An 18,812-nucleotide genomic window follows, 5' to 3' on the forward strand; every position below is an offset into this window, starting at 1 on the left:
CCCTGCTTTGGTGGAATATTAAAGACAGCGCCTGATATTGAATGCGTGACTTGCTGTTTGTGTCGGGGAGGCTTCATAACTTGTCGAGAAATGGAATAGATTGATCATGGGTTTTTGTTTTATTCATCTCTGACATCTAGCAGATTCCGATATCCTGGTAAATAAGCAGAGCTTATTGGTTAAGAGTTTGAACTATCGTGTCACATTTTATCTTAGTGGATCAACCCTCATATTTCCTTATCTATTAGATAAGGAATACACACACACACACATATATATATATTATGTATATATATATATATATATATATATATATATATATATATATATATATAAGTGTGTGTGTGTGTGTGTGAACGGAGAAAGCGGGCGAGTCAGCCAAAGTGATAAAATGCACAGGGACCAGGAGCAGGCACAAACATGGCGAAGTATTACATTTTATTCCGACGCGTTTCGCATTCAGCAGAATGCATCTTCAGGATCTGTAAATAATGACCAATATAAATTAAATTAATTTGAAAATTGTCTAAAAATTATTTGCAAACTAGTTAAAATGCAAACCGAAATTTCACACAGATAAAAATACACTAACAATTGACTAAACAACACGAGAAATTATAAGCACATAGGTTAATTAAAAGTTCAGATAGAAAGTTAAAACAAAAAATTAATTAAATAAATTAGTAAAATACAGTTAAAAAATGCTTGAGGAGCATTGGGGGTCGACCTACCATGGCAATAGATAAACAAAAACTAAAAGAATGTACACAGAAACATAGGCTTAAGAAAGATACAAGGGGGTGGAGGTGGTCTGGTTGTTCAACTGCGGAACAAGTTGTTTAATAAAAAGGCTCTCGAGGATCAATAGTTCATTTGGGCTGGAGGTTTGACCGACAATAATAAAATTATCATATTTAATGGGAACTTTACATTTTTTACTATGTTCACGTATACTGGACTGTTCGGGATTTGATAGTGAACATCTAGTACGGACACTAACTCCCTTGTGGCAGTCTATGCGAACCCTCATCATCGTCTGAGAAGAACCCACGTAAGTTCCTAGACTACATCTGGAACAAGAATATTTGTACAGTATACCAGAGAAGATTAGGGGCCGGGGCCATAAACGATCTTTAAATCTAGACATGGATCCAATTGTGAGTGGATTGACAGGAATAAGTTTTACCTTTAATGCGCCAAAGTATTTTTGTAAGATTTTTGTAAATTCGGCCCTAAAGGAATCTTGTAAATATGGGAATCGGTATAAAAAGAAAGCTTTAAAGGAACATTTATTTCATTGGTGTTAGTGCAAAACTCTTTATTAAGGACCTTGTAAATAATCCTGTTGGACGAGCTTGGTGGAAAGCTGTTAGCGTTAAAATATGCTAAAAGAAAGGTAATTTCTGTATGAAAGACATGCCAGTTAGACATAAGGGAGACGGCTCTATATACAAGAGTAAAAATGGAGTTAGATTTAAAATTATGAAAACAATAGCTATGAAAATTCGTTCTCAAACCTGTAAATTTCTTTTTCCTAAAAATTGTAGTATTAAACTCACTACAATGCCATTTTATGCCCGATTCCCATATTTACAAGATGATTCCTTTAGGGCAGAATTTACAAAAATCGTACAAAAATACTTTGGCGCATTAAAGGTAAAACTTATTCCTGTCAATCCACTCGCAATTGGATCCATGTTTAGATTTAAAGATCGTTTATGGCCCCTAATCTCCTCTGGTATAGTATACAAATATTCTTGTTCCAGATGTAGTCTAGGAACTTACGTGGGTTCTTCTCAGAGGATGATGAGGGTTCGCATAGACTGCCACAATGGAGTTAGTTTCCGTAATAGATGTTCACTATCAAATCCCGAACAGTCCAGTATACGTGAACATAGTATAAAATGTAAAGTTCCCATTAAATATGATAATTTTATTATTGTCGGTCAAACCTCCAGCCCAAATGAACTATTGATCCCCGAGAGCCTTTTTATTAAACAACTTGTTCCGCAGTTGAACAACCAGACCACCTCCACCCCCTTGGATCTTTCTTAAGCCTATGTTTCTGTGTACATTCTTTTAGTTTTTGTTTATCTCTTACCATGGCAGAAATATTAGTGTATTTTTATCTAGCTTGTAAATAATTTTTAGACAATTTTCAAATTAATTTAATTTATACTGTTCATTATTTATTATACAGACCCTGAAGATGCATTCTGCTGAATGCGAAACGCGTCGGAATAAATTGTAATACTTCGCCATGTTTGTCCCTGCTTCTGCTTCCTGTGCGATATATATATATATATATATATATATATATATATATATATATATATATATATATATATATATCCGGATGGTACCTAATGAAGATTTTATATTAAAAGAAATTCAAGCTTTCAGTGACTTTCTGTCATCATCGTTTGGTAGTCATAAAATGACCAAACACGCATTCCTGCTATATCGGTATGCTCCTGTAGGAAAGAATTGAGTCAGTGTGCTGGCTTTCGTAGATCTTTTAATTAATTAATCTCCGTCTCTAGTGTAGCCCTGCCCTCGTCACCCTGACCCTTCTCTCCCCAGGGCTTCGTTCGGGGGCTTGTTGTCCACGTAGTCTCTTTTGTTTTTGCATATTCTCTATTCCCTTGTTTCACATATAATTTGTCTTGATATGCCATCCTCGAAACCGCTGCCAGTGTTGTCTGGCATTACGTTGTTTACGCTTGTTGTGGAGGCTATTTGTACAATTAATCTGGTCGTTTTATTTGTATTTTTGTATTAGAAGTTCATGTTATTCCAATCTATTCTATGGTCTTCTTCCCAGCGGTGCTTGGCAACCGTTGACGACTGATTATAGTACCTAATGTTTGTTTGTTTGTATAGATTGCCGAGTTCTATGCAGGATTTGCAACTTTCGCCAAAGTATCTCTCTTCACAGTCTCGACACATGCATATTCCCTCTATACCGATTTTTTATTCTTAACTATTTCGTTCTAATCGCGTTTTGTAACTGCTTATCTATTTGAAATTAGCTATTTTCCTGTTGATGTATATAGTGCGTTGTTGTCCGGGTCTGGAATCATGTTCTTCTCTTTCAAATAATAGTTTTCATTTCCGTCCTTCTCCCCAATTTTTTTTTTTGCCCTGGTGTGTTCCCTTTCCCACCTTTTCTTACGATATCATAATGTCCTAAAGCTTTCCCTCAAGTACTCCAGCTCTTCATCTAAGAAAGCGGGACTGCAAATCCTTATAATAAGCCCTGATAGTAGCCAAGCTTGTCATTACTCCCATCTGAATTTCTTTCCTGTGGCTTGAGAACATGAATCGGTATGTTTCTTCTTTCTTTGTACCCTGAAATGTAAATATTCGGTTTCCCTTTTACTAATACATCCAAGAATTCTCCCTCTTTGTCTTCTACTGTAAACATATATGTATATACTTGTGTATACGTATTATATATATATATATATATATATATATATATATATATAAAATTGTATTTATACTTATATATTATATAAGTTTTCTAGTCTAAAATTCTTATTTTTCGTTTTGTAGCTCTAATCCATATATATATATATATATATATATATATATATATATATATATATATATATAATATATATATACATTCATACATATATATATTATATATATGGACCAGAGCTACGAAACGAAAAACAAGAAACTGAAACTGTAGAAAATGAAGTTTCATAGAATTGGGAAAAACGCCATATGGGAAAGGAAAAGGAAGAATGAATGCACCATAAAGAGCCTCCAGAAAGAGGGAGGATGATGATGATGATGATGAAGAGGCCAAACTGGAAGCCAGACGAAGAGTAAAGCTAAGGGTGACTTGAGGGAAAAACAGGAGAGCTCTCTGAGCCTCCATTACCGTCACCATTATCACAGAATGAATGGCCGCGACCTGGCAGAAAGTTATCAGACACGAAAAACTTTGGAAAATGGTGGCGCCAAGATGCCCGTTAATGTATCACTCTTAATGCGGAGATGGAGACCGAGTACTATTTAGAAAGAAAACTGAGGAATATTTGTGTGGGGAAAAATGCAATGTGTATGTAACTAAATATGAAGATAAACACTTTTCGGAGCTTCTTTTCTCACGTTACTTCAGACTTGGCGCTGATTTATTCGGTATTCTCTGAGATTTTCTTGTGCATTTGCTGATCTGCTTGTAACGCTGATAAGGTATTTGTTCGCTAATGAACAACATTTACTATAATAGGAGAATATTATAGTAAACTAATAAAAATTATACCTACGTAACAAGTATAGGCAAGCGAATGCATAAACGAATACACGATATATATCAGGGAATAGCAGTTAAGTCACTTTAGTGTATCACAGCCTTTGCTAATCAATGCTATCATTATATTGTTAACCAAAGCGCAGACAAGGAAAAGGGCAGCAAAATACAAATAAATCGCTAAACGCAGCATAATTTATAAGAATCAGTATAAATTGAACTTGGGAGTGTAGTCAAGATGGATTAATCATTTCCTCCGTATCCTACCTAGGTGAGAGCAAAGTTCTTCAAGCCTAACAGTGAGTGAACAGTCTCTCTCTCTCTCTCTCTCTCTCTCTCTCTCTCTCTCTCTCTCTCTCTCTCTCTCTCACATCATATTACAATATTGTCATTAATTGAATTTTTCAGAAAGCTTCGAAAGTAACTCATTCGGAAGTAGGTTGAATGAATATTATTCCAAATATTATTGTGGAACAAGATTTTCTCTAAATTTAGGCTTCTACTCTCTACTAATTTTGCTCGATACACTGGCAATATATTAAAAGTATATTATGATAGCAAAAAATTTGTGTATGGATCAAATTTATGAAAAGTTCGAAAATTAAATTGGATATTGACAAACATACATTTCTCAGACCCTCTGGCACTCAAGCAAGAATGAATAGGGTCTTTAGAATAGTTTGATATGAGGCATTCCAATATGCGGCAGAAAGGCTTTCATTGCAAATATATCTTCTTCCTGTTTGAGAGACGCAGCATGTGCATAGGCAATCCACTCCACTCTCTTCTCGCGTAAATACGATTGAAACCTGGTTTAACCTTTCATTGCATGCAAGTTTGTTTTAATAAATGGGAAAAAGTTTGTCCTGGTTTGTGACGAGAGAACGGTAGCCTTTCATTATCTCATGGAAAACAAAGATAAAATTACCTTTTGCTAATACTGCACACAAAAATTTTCGCATTGCATGAGTCATTGCTTCTTCTTAAACTTGTACAATAATACGTGAATTTTATTTTCTTCTCATTTTTCAAATCGTGAATTTGCATTGTTTGCAACGTTATCTCTATCACGTCGGCCGGTAATCGGGAGACACTTTTAGGTAGGTCCTAAAGTAGTGGTTCCCAAACTGGGGTCCGCTGATCCTTGGGGGTCCAGGAGAAGGCCCAAGGCCTAGGGGGTCCGCGACAGAATGGAAAAACTCCAGAAATAAATTATGGCTGTTTTCACCAATTTTATATTAAATTTAAAGTAATAAAAATATATTTCAGATATTTAGTTATACTTACTTTATGCAGTAATATTCGAATAATAAATGTACTACTACGTTGTACTGTGTATCCCGTTATGGTAATGATAACTTTTGATTGTCTGGGGTCCTCGGTTGGGACTCATCATATCTGGGAGGGGCCTTGGTAAGGTCCAGTTTGGGAACCAGTGTCCCAGAGCATAACTTAATTTTGTGTATTTCACTAGTTCCTCGTGCTCACTTACCAAGCTGGTTGGTCTGGATTCGATTCTCGCTCTGCCAATGCGGAATCAGAGGAATTTATTTCTGGTGATAGAAATTCATTTCTCGATTTGGTTCGGATCCCACAATAAGCTGTAGGTTCCGTTGCTAAGTTTTCAATTGATTCCTAGCCACATAAAATATTTCATAATGATTCGGACAAAACAATTTAAAACCTATATAAAACAAAGAATTTTCTTGCAGTTTTATTTTTTTTATTGTTTCTGCTTTTTATATTAAAAAAGAAAAAGATTCTACTAATTAAGATAGGAACTAAGAAAAAAGAATCCGAATAATATATTTAGTAAAGTGATGCAGTATTACATATTGCAATTATACAATGGGACGACATTCTCTCTGCCTCCCTCTCCTTTCTTTTCTGTAATTCACTCTTATGCCGTATTTTTTATTACTTGTGTTGTAGTACTGTTTTGCTGTCAAAGAGGTATTCTGCACGTGTAAAAGAATGTATGCGTCTCATGATCTGACAGATATTGCTTTCAGTAGACCCCTCTGCATATATACTATATATATATATATATATATATATATATATATATATATATATATATATATATATATATATATGTACAGGGTGTCCATAAAGTCTTTCCCAGATTTCAAACCTTTATAACACACAAACCATGTTAGGTAGAGGTTTAAGGTTTTCTTCAATTTCAACAACAATGACTAAGGTTTTTTTTACATTACTAATAAATTTCAACATGTATTGTGGCTTTGACCAGCTTTCTACGAAGTAGTCCGCCAGAGTTTTTTCGGATTTACAGCTGTGAATAGCAGTTGGTATGCGAGGCGCATAATCAGTCTCTCTCTCTCTCTCTCTCTCTCTCTCTCTCTCTCTCTCTCTGTTTTGGCCGTGGCTAGTAAAGGACTCGTATTGACTTCTCACTTTCGTTCATGTTTGGAGCTCTTGAAGGTTTAGTTTGAAACACAGCGAAGTATAAAAGATACTTGTATTTCCTTAACTATTCACAAGTCGTGACTCATCTTAGAGATAGGAGCTCTTTTGCAGGATTCTTGAGTAGATGATAGATAGGAAGAGAATGTGACAGAGTTCTCAATTTGATCTTAGGAAAAAGTGATGGATATACAAACTAACGTACACGCATGACTTTTGGGGTCATGAGAAAAAATAATGATTCAATGCTTGATCTAGTTTCTCATGGGAGTTTGGTCGGTCATGTCGACCCACGGAACTGATGAGACATTTGTTTATAAGAAACATGATAAATCAGTATTTGCACACATCCTGAGTGTACTCGATAATTTTGGGGTTTTTTTCCTCCTTGACCTATTATGCAGAACATAGCGATATTTCTATAATGGAAGTAGGATGCATTTCCATTTTGTGTGTAATTCTATTACACATGTGCCCCCTTTGCTGCCCGGAGTACGTCTAAGCGAAATTCCATCTCATGCCAGGTATTCTCTAACATCTCCAGATACCGTTGCTAGAGCTGCTGGTATCCTTGCTTTTAAGGTCTCAACATTCGGTACTAGTGTACTGTACCCTTTAACCTTGATATAACCGCATATGAAAAAATCAAGAGGGGTATTGTCTGGTGAATGTGGTGGCCATTCTGTTGGGCCATCTCTCTCAATCCAGTGGTTGGGGAAGGTTGCATCCAGAAAGTTACTAACAACCAAACCCCAGTGTGGAGGCTGAAACAGTACCCTTGGCTGAAACTCTTCTAATTGAGGTGCAGCATAATGCTGCAGCATGTCCAGATGAACAATTGCTGATATGGTGGGTTCAGCAAAGAAAAATGGTCCAATAACCCTGTTGTGCTTTAGACCACACCAAACTTTCATTTTTGGCTGTCTCGTTCATGTTCAATCGCAGCATGTGGGTGTTCTGATCCCCATATGCGTGCGTTATGCCTATTAACCTTGCCACATGTATGAAGGGTAGCTTCATCAGAAAAAACGACATGATTAAGATAATCATTGTCTTCGTCAATGCCACTGAGAATCTCTTTAGCAAATTCTTCACGTTGGGGTCTGTCATTTGGCTTTAATTCGTGAACAAGTTGAACCTTGTATGCGTGCAGGCGTAGGCATTTGTGCACACTTTATGCACTGTGCTCCGAAGCATCCGTAGTTTGATCCAAGCACGACAAACCGGCTTTCTACAACTGCGCTGAAAGGCGTCACGCACAGCAACAACAAAGGGTGCATCACTCAACACTTCCAGTTTCTGTGAACTTTTTATACCAGTCTTTAATGTTTTTAACATCTGGTGGACCTCGTCGATACTCATTTCTGAACTTGCGTTGAACTTCAACAGGTGATTTTGTTTCGTGGTACCATAACACACACTGGGCTTTTTCGGCAATGACACCATATCTGCTATTCTTGACTCAGCTGGTGGATAGTGATCACAGTGGCATCTGTACACAACAAAAGAAAATTCAGTAACTGCTCAACAGAATGTGAAATTCGTACGGTCGTGTCCACAGTAATTTTAAGTTATTATTTTATTAATCTGGGAAGGAATTTATAGACACCCTATATATATATATATATAATATATATATATATATATATATATATATATATATATATATATATGTGTGTGTGTGTGTGTGTGTGTGTGTGTGTGTGTGTGTGTGTGTGTGTGTGTGTGTGTGAAATATAGAAATGCGTTTGGGTATCATATGTGTGTAACCAGTTAGGTTAGCAAGCCACATGCCTGATACAGTTAGTTCTGTGGCTCATAAAGAGGTGTGATCAATGGGCTGCAAGTGTCGAGGAAGGTACTAATACTCAGTATTTTGTTCATTCGGCAGTAGTTTTATGTTGCCTGTTTGTCATACATTATCCATGTGAGGAAAAATAACTATGCGACCAGATTAGATGGAGTGCTAGCCTTCAGCAGTGTGTTATTACAGTATAAGTACTCTTTATATGCACTATATTTTTCTACGAAATTAAAAACAGCAAAGGTTGCAAAGGCAATTATAATATTTTTCTACGAAATTAAAAACAGCAAAGGTTGCAGAGGCAATTATAGATTGACCTTACCTACATTCGTGTTATGGACATTTTATTCGTTTAGAGTAAATTTGTTTGAACTTTCGACTTCCTTTGGACATTTGACTGGTTCCAAAATGGGTTTTGGGTGCATGATATTAATGGAATTATACAGTTTTCCCCCCACATCTACACCGTTGTCCTCTCTCTGAAACTGATCAAAGCTCTTTTCTCTTTCTAGCTTTTGGTTCTGATGTCAAAGTATCGTTGTTGGGGCTGATCAGTTTCTTGACAAAAATAATTTATATTCTTTCTAGGATCTCAATGTCCATAGCTTTGCATTTTACTTTTGTTTTCATAAATGGTATTTTGTGTCCTTGTTGGTTTGTACTCCGTAAAATTTAAGTGTCTTTTTATGGACTCACTCGATGAATCCACAGAACATGATCGAAGATCTCTAAAGAAATTAGGGAAAAATGAAAGCAACGATATTTATTCGTAATATCACTTTGATTAATGAAGAAACGTGTGAAGTCCCCAGAACGGGACTCATGAACTATTTGACTTCGTGATGGCGACGATGCTGGCTGTATTAGACAAAAGGCTGAACTCCGAAGGTGAAGTACAGGTTTCAAAGTGAATAAGGAATCCAATGTATAAAAGATTAAATCTGAGGTTGGTGGGAAACCAACAGGAATAACTTGGTAGATGTTGAATACGATCATGTAACGAACATTTTCGGAATAATTTCATCTTGCACGTTTCTCCCCAAAAGCCCCTACTGTTGGGTGCGCTCTCTCTCTCTCTCTCTCTCTCTCTCTCTCTCTCTCTCTCTCTCTCTCTCTCTCTCTCTCTCTCTCTCTCTCTCTGTCGATAAATGTTTATGGGTAAATGGGAAAACTTTGTAAGATTTGGGTTTTCTCAGGAAGACGTATGAATCATCATATGGTTTTTAATCTTTGGAGCTTTAGGCTTCAAATATTATAAAAGAAAGTGACAACGTTTCTGCCTGCCATTGCTTACTCATACTTTCTCTCGCCAGGAAAGTTTTGATTCGATCTTGATTTCTGAGTGTTTCTGTTCCATTTTCTTTGATAAAGTGGTTTTCCCAAGTGAAGGCATCTGACTTGTTCCCTTTGAGAAACATCAGTGACAGAACCCTGTGAGCTGTATGGTTGTCAGTATATTGTATTTTATTTATATGAGTAGGGAAAAAGACCCCATTTCGACTCAACCTCAACACCCGACCCCCAATTCGGCCCACAGGCGATAAACCCCATAAGCTTGCCTTTATCTTAACCTTACGTTATGTTGACCATTAACGACTCCACGGGAAAACCACCAAATATTTCACTCTAGTTCAGAAAAGAGCCCCAAAATGGCTCATGAAGAGAGTGAATTCTGTATCTGGTTCGGTCTAAGGCAGCTGTTCCTGTTCTAAAGAGCTAATTCAATAGTACTGACCTTTTTCAGTATTAGAATAATTTTTTACTCTTTTAATCGCATTTTTAAGTTGTAAAACCGAGTGTTTGTAAGACTATAACATATTCAAAAAGGCCTTAGAATTAATAATGATACTTACCTGGCACTGGTACGCCAAATCGATTGATTGTAGTTGTAATTAGAATAATACATGGCACAGGGTACGCCAAGTAGATTGTTTGTGTTTGTAATTAGAATAATACTTACCTGGCACTGGGTACACCAAATAGAATGCTTCTAATTGTAATAAGAAGCATACTTACCTGGCACAGGGTACGCCAAACAGATTACCTCCAGTTGCAATTAGAAGCATACTTACCTGGCACAGGGTACACCAAATAGATTGCTTCTAGTCGTAATTAGAAGCATACTTATCCGGTGCAGGGTATTCCAAATAAATTGCTTCTAGTTATAATTAGAAGCATACTTATCTGGCACAGGGTACACGAAATACATTGCTTCTAGTTGTAATTAGAAGCATACTTACCTGGCACAGGGTACACCAAATAGATTGCTTCTAGTTGTAATTAGAGGCATACTTATCCGGTGCAGGGTATTCCAAATAAATTGCTTCTAGTTATAATTAGAAGCATACTTTTCTGGCACAGGGTACACGAAATACATTGCTTCTAGTTGTAATTAGAAGCATACTTACCTGGCACAGGGTACACCAAATAGATTGCTTCTAGTCGTAATTAGAAGCATACTTATCCGGTGCAGGGTATTCCAAATAAATTGCTTCTAGTTGTAATTAGAAGCCTACTTACCGGGCACAGGGTAAACCAAATACATTGCTTCTAGTTGTAATTAAAAGCATACTTACCTGGTACAGGGTACACCAAATAAATTACTTCTAGATGCAATTAGAATAATACTTACCTGGCACAGGGTATTCCAAATAGATTGCCTCTAGTTGTTATTAGAATAATAATTACCTGCCACAGGTTATTCCAAATAAATTGCTTCTAGTTGTAGTGAGAATAATACTTACCTGGCACAGGGTATTCCAAATAAATTGCCTCTAATTCTAAATAGAAGCCTACTTACCTGGCACAGGGTATTCCAAATAGATTGCCTTTAGTTGTAATTAGAATAATACTTACCTGGCACAGGGTATTCCAAATAGATTGCTTCTAGTTGTAATTTGAATAATACTTACCTGGCAAAGGGTATTCCAAATAGATTGCTTCTAGTTGTAATTAGAATAATACTTACCTGGCACAGGGTATTCCAAATAAATTGCCTCTAATTCTAATTTGAATAATACTTACCTGGCACAGGGTACACCAAATAGATTGCTTCTATTTGTAATTAGAAGCCTACTTACCTGGCACAGGGTACAACAAATAAATTGCTTCTAGTTGTAATTAGAATAATACTTACCTGGCAAAGGGTACACCAAATAGATTGCTTCTAGTTGTAATTAAAATAATACTTACCTGGCACAGGGTACACCAAATAAATTGCTTCTAGTTGTAATTAGAATAATACTTACCTGGCACAGGGTACACCAAATAAATTGCTTCTAGTTGTAATTAGAATGATACTTACCTGGCACAGGGTACACCAAATAGATTGCTTCTATTTGTAATTAGAAGCCTACTTACCTGGCACAGGGTACACCAAATAAATTGCTTCTAGTTGTAATTAGAAGCATACTTACCTGGCACAGGGTACACCAAATAGATTGCTTCTAGTTGTAATTAGAATAATACTTACCTGGCACAGGGTACACCAAATAGATTGCTTCTATTTGTAATTAGAAACCTACTTACCTGGCACAGGGTACACCAAATAAATGGCTTCTAGTTGTAATTAGAAGCATACTTACCTTGCACAGGGTACACCAAATAGATTGCTTCTATTTGTAATTAGAAGCCTACTTACCTGGCACAGGGTACACCAAATAAATTGCTTCTATTTGTAATTAGAACCTACTTACCTGCACAGGTACCAAATAAATTGCTTCTAGTTGTAATTAGAATAATACTTACCTGGCACAGGGTACACCAAATAGATTGCTTCTATTTGTAATTAGAAACCTACTTACCTGGCACAGGGTACACCAAATAAATGGCTTCTAGTTGTAATTAGAAGCATACTTACCTGGCACAGGGTATTCCAAAAAGATTGCTTCTAGATGTAATTAGAATAATACTTACCTGGCACAGGGTATTCCAAATAGATTGCCTCTAGTTGTAATTCGAATAATACTTACCTGGCACAGTGTATTCCAAATAAATTTACGCTAGTTGTAATTAGAAGCATTCTTACCTGGTACAGGGTACACCAAATAGATTGCTTCTAGTTGTAATTAGAAGCATACTTACCTGGCACAGGGTACACCAAATAGATTGCTTCTAGCTGCAATTGGAATGATACTTACCTGGCAAAGGGTACACCAAAACGTTTGCTGTCATTTCCTTTGCTTCTTCCAGTATTACGTATTTGCTACCTATTTCATCAACCTTTCTGCCGTATCCTTTATCGTCTGATATACTAAGTACTGAAGACTTCTTCCACAATCCAGGATTCCACCCACTCACGTCTGGTCCTCGGGTCTCCAGCTTGCTTCTGTTTGGAATGCCTTTAGTGCTTCTGAATCTTCACCTTCCAGTGTTATTGCCTAATGACTGGTTTTGTTTTTTGGCCTGCAGATGTCGTGTTGATGAGATTATCTTCTGCGACCTCAATTTCTCTGCGCATTTCCCTCCAATTGCGTCTGGAGCCTTCGTACTTGTGTGGCTGTCCCTCAGCTATTCCCTTTATATCTATTAGCTCTTCCATTCTTCTTGTTATCTACTTCTCCAACTATTCCACCTTCGTTGCAGCTGTCTGTTTTTTCTTAAGTCTCAACTTGAGATCATCCACAATCCTGGATTCCATCTGTTCACATCTGGTCCTCAGGTCTCCAGCTTGCTTCTGTCTGGAAGGCTTTCAGGGCTGTCGCATCGTCGTCCTCCGCTGTTATTCTTTTCTCTGAGCTTCCTTTTACCTTAGGTTTCAAATCAGATGCATGCGAGCTCCGAAGCCTTCAAAGACGGCTTTTAAGGATCTAGAAGCTTGCATCTAGAGTCTCTGGATCCAGTGAATCTTATAGCGTTAGGTGTACAGTTCATTTTTCAATCCATCTTTGTATCTTGAGTCTTCGCGTCAGCATGTGAATTTCATTTCATAATTCCTTTCTTGGTCGAACTTCACTGGGTGGCAGGCCAGACCTGGAGCCTCAAGGATTCTAAAACGACTTCGGGGTAAACCAACCCTCAGACTTGAGCTGAATTCTAATTATATTTCTCCTAGTAAGTTGTGCTGCTTCCTGAATGCTTCCCACCCTTCAAGGAAGACATTCCAGTAGATCTGAAGCAGCATGTTAGTGGGGGATGACCGATGCTATGGCGGAGTGTGGAGTCTGGGACTCCAGAATTCGGAGACCGAATGGGACTTGAGGAAATGGGCAGGAGCGTTCTGCCACATTTGACTTGGCATCTTTTAATTCTTCATGGTGTTCCTCATGGTGTCTTCTTTCGGAATTTCTTTCGGAATTCGTCCGCAGCTTCCGTAACTCTGTGACTTTCCCTCAGCTATTCTTTATATCTATTAGCTCTTCATTTCTGAGTTGTTGTCAACTTCTCCAACTATTCCTCCTTCGTAACAGCTGTCAATTTTTTCCTAAGTCACGCGTTGAGATCCTCCTTGTCTTTCGTCTCTTTGTTTTCTGGATCTCGTCGTCTTGATGTCCATCCATGCCAGCTCCCTCTTTCAGTGGATATCCTCCGAGGTCTCCGTTCATCGATTGCAGGAAGGCGTAGTAAAATAGGCGTGAGCCGTGAGGATAATGCAAGTACGTGTGTTTTTATGCCTTTCCTTTCGAAATTCTTCCGTTCGAAGTTTTGGATTTTCAACATACCGTGGAAATTCCGCCTGTTTCTTATATGTTCGAGAAAAAAAACCGAAATTTATCATTTGTCTCCAGTATATCAACTTCCTCGACATAACTTCAAGTGAGGCATTCTCTTTGTAATGTTATGATGACGCGTGCAGCAATAGAATATTTTCCTCTGGGGTTAACCTTGTGTTTATATCCATTTCTTATTTATTTCTTATTATTTACTTATATCTCATTAGATACATACTCACTGTGTGAGTGTGATATTATAGGTCTTTCACTGAACGATTTGGTACGCTTGATGTAACTTCAAATGTTGTTATACCTCTCTCTCTCTCTCTCTCTCTCTCTCTCTCTCTCTCTCTCTCTCTCAAAAGACAGCTAGTTGTGAATTGAGAGTGACTGTCGCATTGCCAATTGGCGGCCACACCGTTGCGAAGTAAAATTTACACTGCAATTTAGACAAAACAGTTGTTGTTGGTGCTGTGATTTTGCAGACGTTATTGCTCAAGATTGCAATGCAGATGTACTGAGCTTTTTAATCTTTTCTTGTAAAGAAAATGAGGTGGCCGAGTTTGACATCTGTTCGGTAAACGATGCTTGCTTGGAGAGAGAGAGAGAGAGAGAGAGAGAGAGAGAGAGAGAGAGAGAGAGAGAGAGAGAGAGAGAAACATTATATTGCCAGCAATAATATGCTAGGAAGTTTGACATCTGTTCAGTATACAATGCTTGCTTGGAGAGAGAGAGAGCATGAGAGAGGAACTGTTCAGTAACATCTTGCGAGAGAAGAGAGAGAGGAGAGAGAGGATTGAGAGAAAAAAAAAACATTATATTGCCCAGCAATAAGAGGAGTGAAAGTTTTGACAATTCTGTTCAGTAAACAAGAGAGAGATTAGAGCGAGAGAGTAGAGAGAGAGAGAGAGAGAGAGAGAGAGAGAGAGAGAACATTATATCGCCAGCAATGATATGTTAGTAAGTTTGACATCTGTTAAGTAAACGATGCTTGTTTGTCAGCGTTATTATTACCAGACACTTGTAGATTATATTTGTCTGAGAGAGAGAGAGAGAGAGAGAGAGAGAGAGAGAGAGAGAGAGAGAGAGAGAGAGAGAGAGAATGGCATCAATATGTCGCCAGCAATGATAAGCTTGGAGAAAATATGCATCAAACTGTATGACTGTTTTCGAAGCAGCTTCGTTGTCATGAAAATGAGACGAATGTTCTTCGACGCAGAGCCGAATTTTAGTCTCCTATTTTTTGTTACATTTTTCTCCACGATTTTATTCGTTTATAATTTTTTTGGTTTTGTTACGACACTTTTGGCCGTAATACGGGTTCTTTATACTTTAATAATCACAGGGATCGTAGGCAGTAAGAAAGTACACAGGGTAAGAGGAATGTGGACACAAACACCAGAATAAAATTAACAATATTTAATAATGAAGTACACTTAACACTAAATCAGCCTTGTGAGTAAACGTAATAAATATACACAATACCAATAACAAATAACGGGCTCACAAGGATTCTTAATACTTAAAAGTTGACCTTAACAAAGCAAGGAAGAATCAGAGAATGTCAAAGTCACAAATAAATCATAACACGGGCCCAATAATAAAACCACTATCCTATAACTATAAGAAAGAAGGAAGACCAGAGAAAATAAAGTAAGAAAAGCCTTAAACCTCCTACCTAACCGTGGTGGTACTAAACTTAGAAACTAATTCAAATAGATATTCAGAGGGGCAATGAATACCAAATACCCCTAATTTTATATATGAATATATATAATTAATTATATAAATAAATATATATAATTAATCCTTAAATAGTGCTTAAATCCTACGTTACAACGACGTGCACAGGAGTTCCTGGAGGTCGCTTCAACCTCCAGCAGCTATACCGGGGGGGGGGGGGGGGGCGGGGGGGGGGGGGGGGGGGGGGGGGGGGGGGGGGGGGGGGGGGGGGGTGGGGGGGGGGGCTTACAAATTGTTCAGGTAGACACAGGGGTCGAGTTCAATCCCAAGGAACAACACAGGATAATCTCCTCTTACCTGGCAATTGCCTCCCTACGTGCCTCCTCACGAGCCCTTACCTCTCCTGAACAAGCAGCTGAAGACGGGACAGAGCGACAACCACGTCCTCCGCTAAATCCTCGAGCGGGAAACAGGAGTACAGGCGTCGTAAGTGACGATAACGTGCGATATCACAATCGTGATCTAACCCCAAAATGCGCATACGCCGTAGATGGCTCAGCACATCTACGCAAAACCACTGCCAAGGGAAGGTCCGTCACAGTAATCTCCTCTAAAAGGGCTTAAGATTAATCTCCAGAAGGCTGCTAGTAAAAGAGCGTGCGTCCAAAAGCTTAGTCAGACCTGAACTATCTTAGGCCGATCTACAGTTCCACCACAACTCGAAAACAAAATAAAAACAATCGTCAACACGATAGTTAGGTAATACACAATAAGAGGAGGAATCACTGAGCAAAACAACTGAACGTTACGTTAACGTAGAAAAATACAGCTGCTGAACTGAATATAAGAGAAGAACACTTAAAACTAAGGAGTACAAGGCTGATTCAAGAATAAAGTTAAATCAATAAATTACGTTAATTTGACAGTTTATTGTTTGGACAAAGATACCAGCTCTGTATTGATGTTTTACGTCAAGCGGTACAAGATAATGAATTTAGAAGATTTTTGGTTTTTTATTGTAAAATTGTTTAGCAGTTTGAGGTTGGTGATAAGGAGTCGTGGCGGTATTGTTTTTGAGTGCGTCTCGGGAGAAAAGGGTGAATCTGACACTTGTTAATGTGTAACGGTTTATGTAATAAAAATATGTTAATGGTCATAATTGGTTTTCAGTACCCTCATTCTTTATTGTTCAACCTTCCATAGACTTTCATTATGGTAGGTTATGGGTTTAGAAATCTTTTCGCATTCATACTATCACGTGATATGACGTGTTGCGCACCTGGCAGTGAGTCATGAAGAAAACGGTGACTGTTGTGGGTGCTTATCAGATGCTTATCTGAATTTGAATAGAGTTTAGAAATCTTTTTGCATTCATACTATCACATGATATGACATGTTGGGCACCTGGCAGTGAGTCATGAAGAAAGTCAGGTTAAGGGAGTTATAATTTATTTTACTCATATTCATATCTTTTCATATACTCACTCACGTAGGTTAGGATATGTTAAGGGACTTGGAATTTGTTCCTCATATTCATATTTATTATATACTCATGTGGGTTAGGTTAGATTAGGTTAAGGGACTTAGAATTTTTTCCCTCATATTCATATTTATGTGAAATGTCGGATTTTCGTCCGTAGAGTATATCTTGAGCCAAAATGGGGTTGAGTATTTTCAAAGGGTCGAGCGAAACCATGGTTCTGCTATCCGAAAGGTTCTTCATGAGCCATTTTGGGGTTCTTTTCTGAACTAGAGTGAAATATTTGGTGGTTTTCCCGTGGAGTCGTTAATGGTCAACGTACGTGAGGTTAAGATAAAGGCAAGCTTATGGGGTTTATTGCTTGTGAGCCGAATTGGGGGTTGGGTGTTGAGGTTGAGCCGAAATGGGGTCTTTTTTCCTACTTACGCTATCGCCCTTCATTCTTTTCATATGAACAACCCCGCTTTCAATTCATTTATGCATCGTAGCACCTTCATTATCTATTTTACTTTTGCTCATCTCCACGTTTTTCAGTTTCACTCTGCTTCAAACAGTGCAACTCGACAGCTTTAACCTTTTTTCTTTCTTTCACATTTGATATATCCACAAAGAAGACTTGAGTCATCTTTTCATTCAGACTTTCCCATCTTGGCTTTGTCTCGTCCCACCATCACCTGTTCTGCTCAACATTTTGTTCATTGTTATGCTTTGGAAAGAGAAAGGAGTAAGAAAAGTTCGGTAGATTTTAAGTTAGGGTATGGTTGGTGGAGCAATGAATTAGATTTTATAATGGTCAGAAAGGAGTGGTTAGTTGCATAGTTTTACTTCTGTACTTATGTTTTTATATTTGTGTATATGTTAATAGCACATTTGATAATATACCTTTTAATGCTACGCAGAATAGTTGCAATATATATGTAACTATATCATGTATCCCTGTGACTCGTTGTCGAACTTTTCAGTTCGAGAGGTCCTTCATTCCTCACACCGTTGGACTGTGGAACAATCTCCCTGAGGATTTTATGCAATTGTAACGTCAAAAATTTAAATGATGAAACGCATTATTGTATTGCTAGAAATCTTTTATTTCAATCATTTACTTATTTATATATCAATTTGTTTTATGTTCTCATAACTGATCTCTACGTTCTGCATTTCTTATTACCTTCTGTTTCCTCTTTCATATGAATACCATTTTTATTGGAAGCTTGAATTTCAAGTCAGTGTCCACTGTGGGATTATTCCATATGAATAAGGTTTATGATCTGAATAAGAATGATAATTTTCCTTGTCATTCTCATAAAATATTGTACAGGTCTCTTTCACCCCTGGCGGCTATTATCCTTTTTACGATTTTCACCAAGTGTTGATGACACAGGATATTTAATGAGAGTAAAAAGAAGTATTCTCTCTCTCTCTCTCTCTCTCTCTCTCTCTCTCTCTCTCTCTCTCTCTCTCTCTCCATTTTTTGGATGAAAGTGAAGCAGCAGCGCTCTTTCT

Source organism: Macrobrachium nipponense, chromosome 19 (genome assembly GCF_015104395.2).
Source record: "Macrobrachium nipponense isolate FS-2020 chromosome 19, ASM1510439v2, whole genome shotgun sequence".
Lineage (NCBI taxonomy): Eukaryota > Metazoa > Arthropoda > Malacostraca > Decapoda > Palaemonidae > Macrobrachium > Macrobrachium nipponense.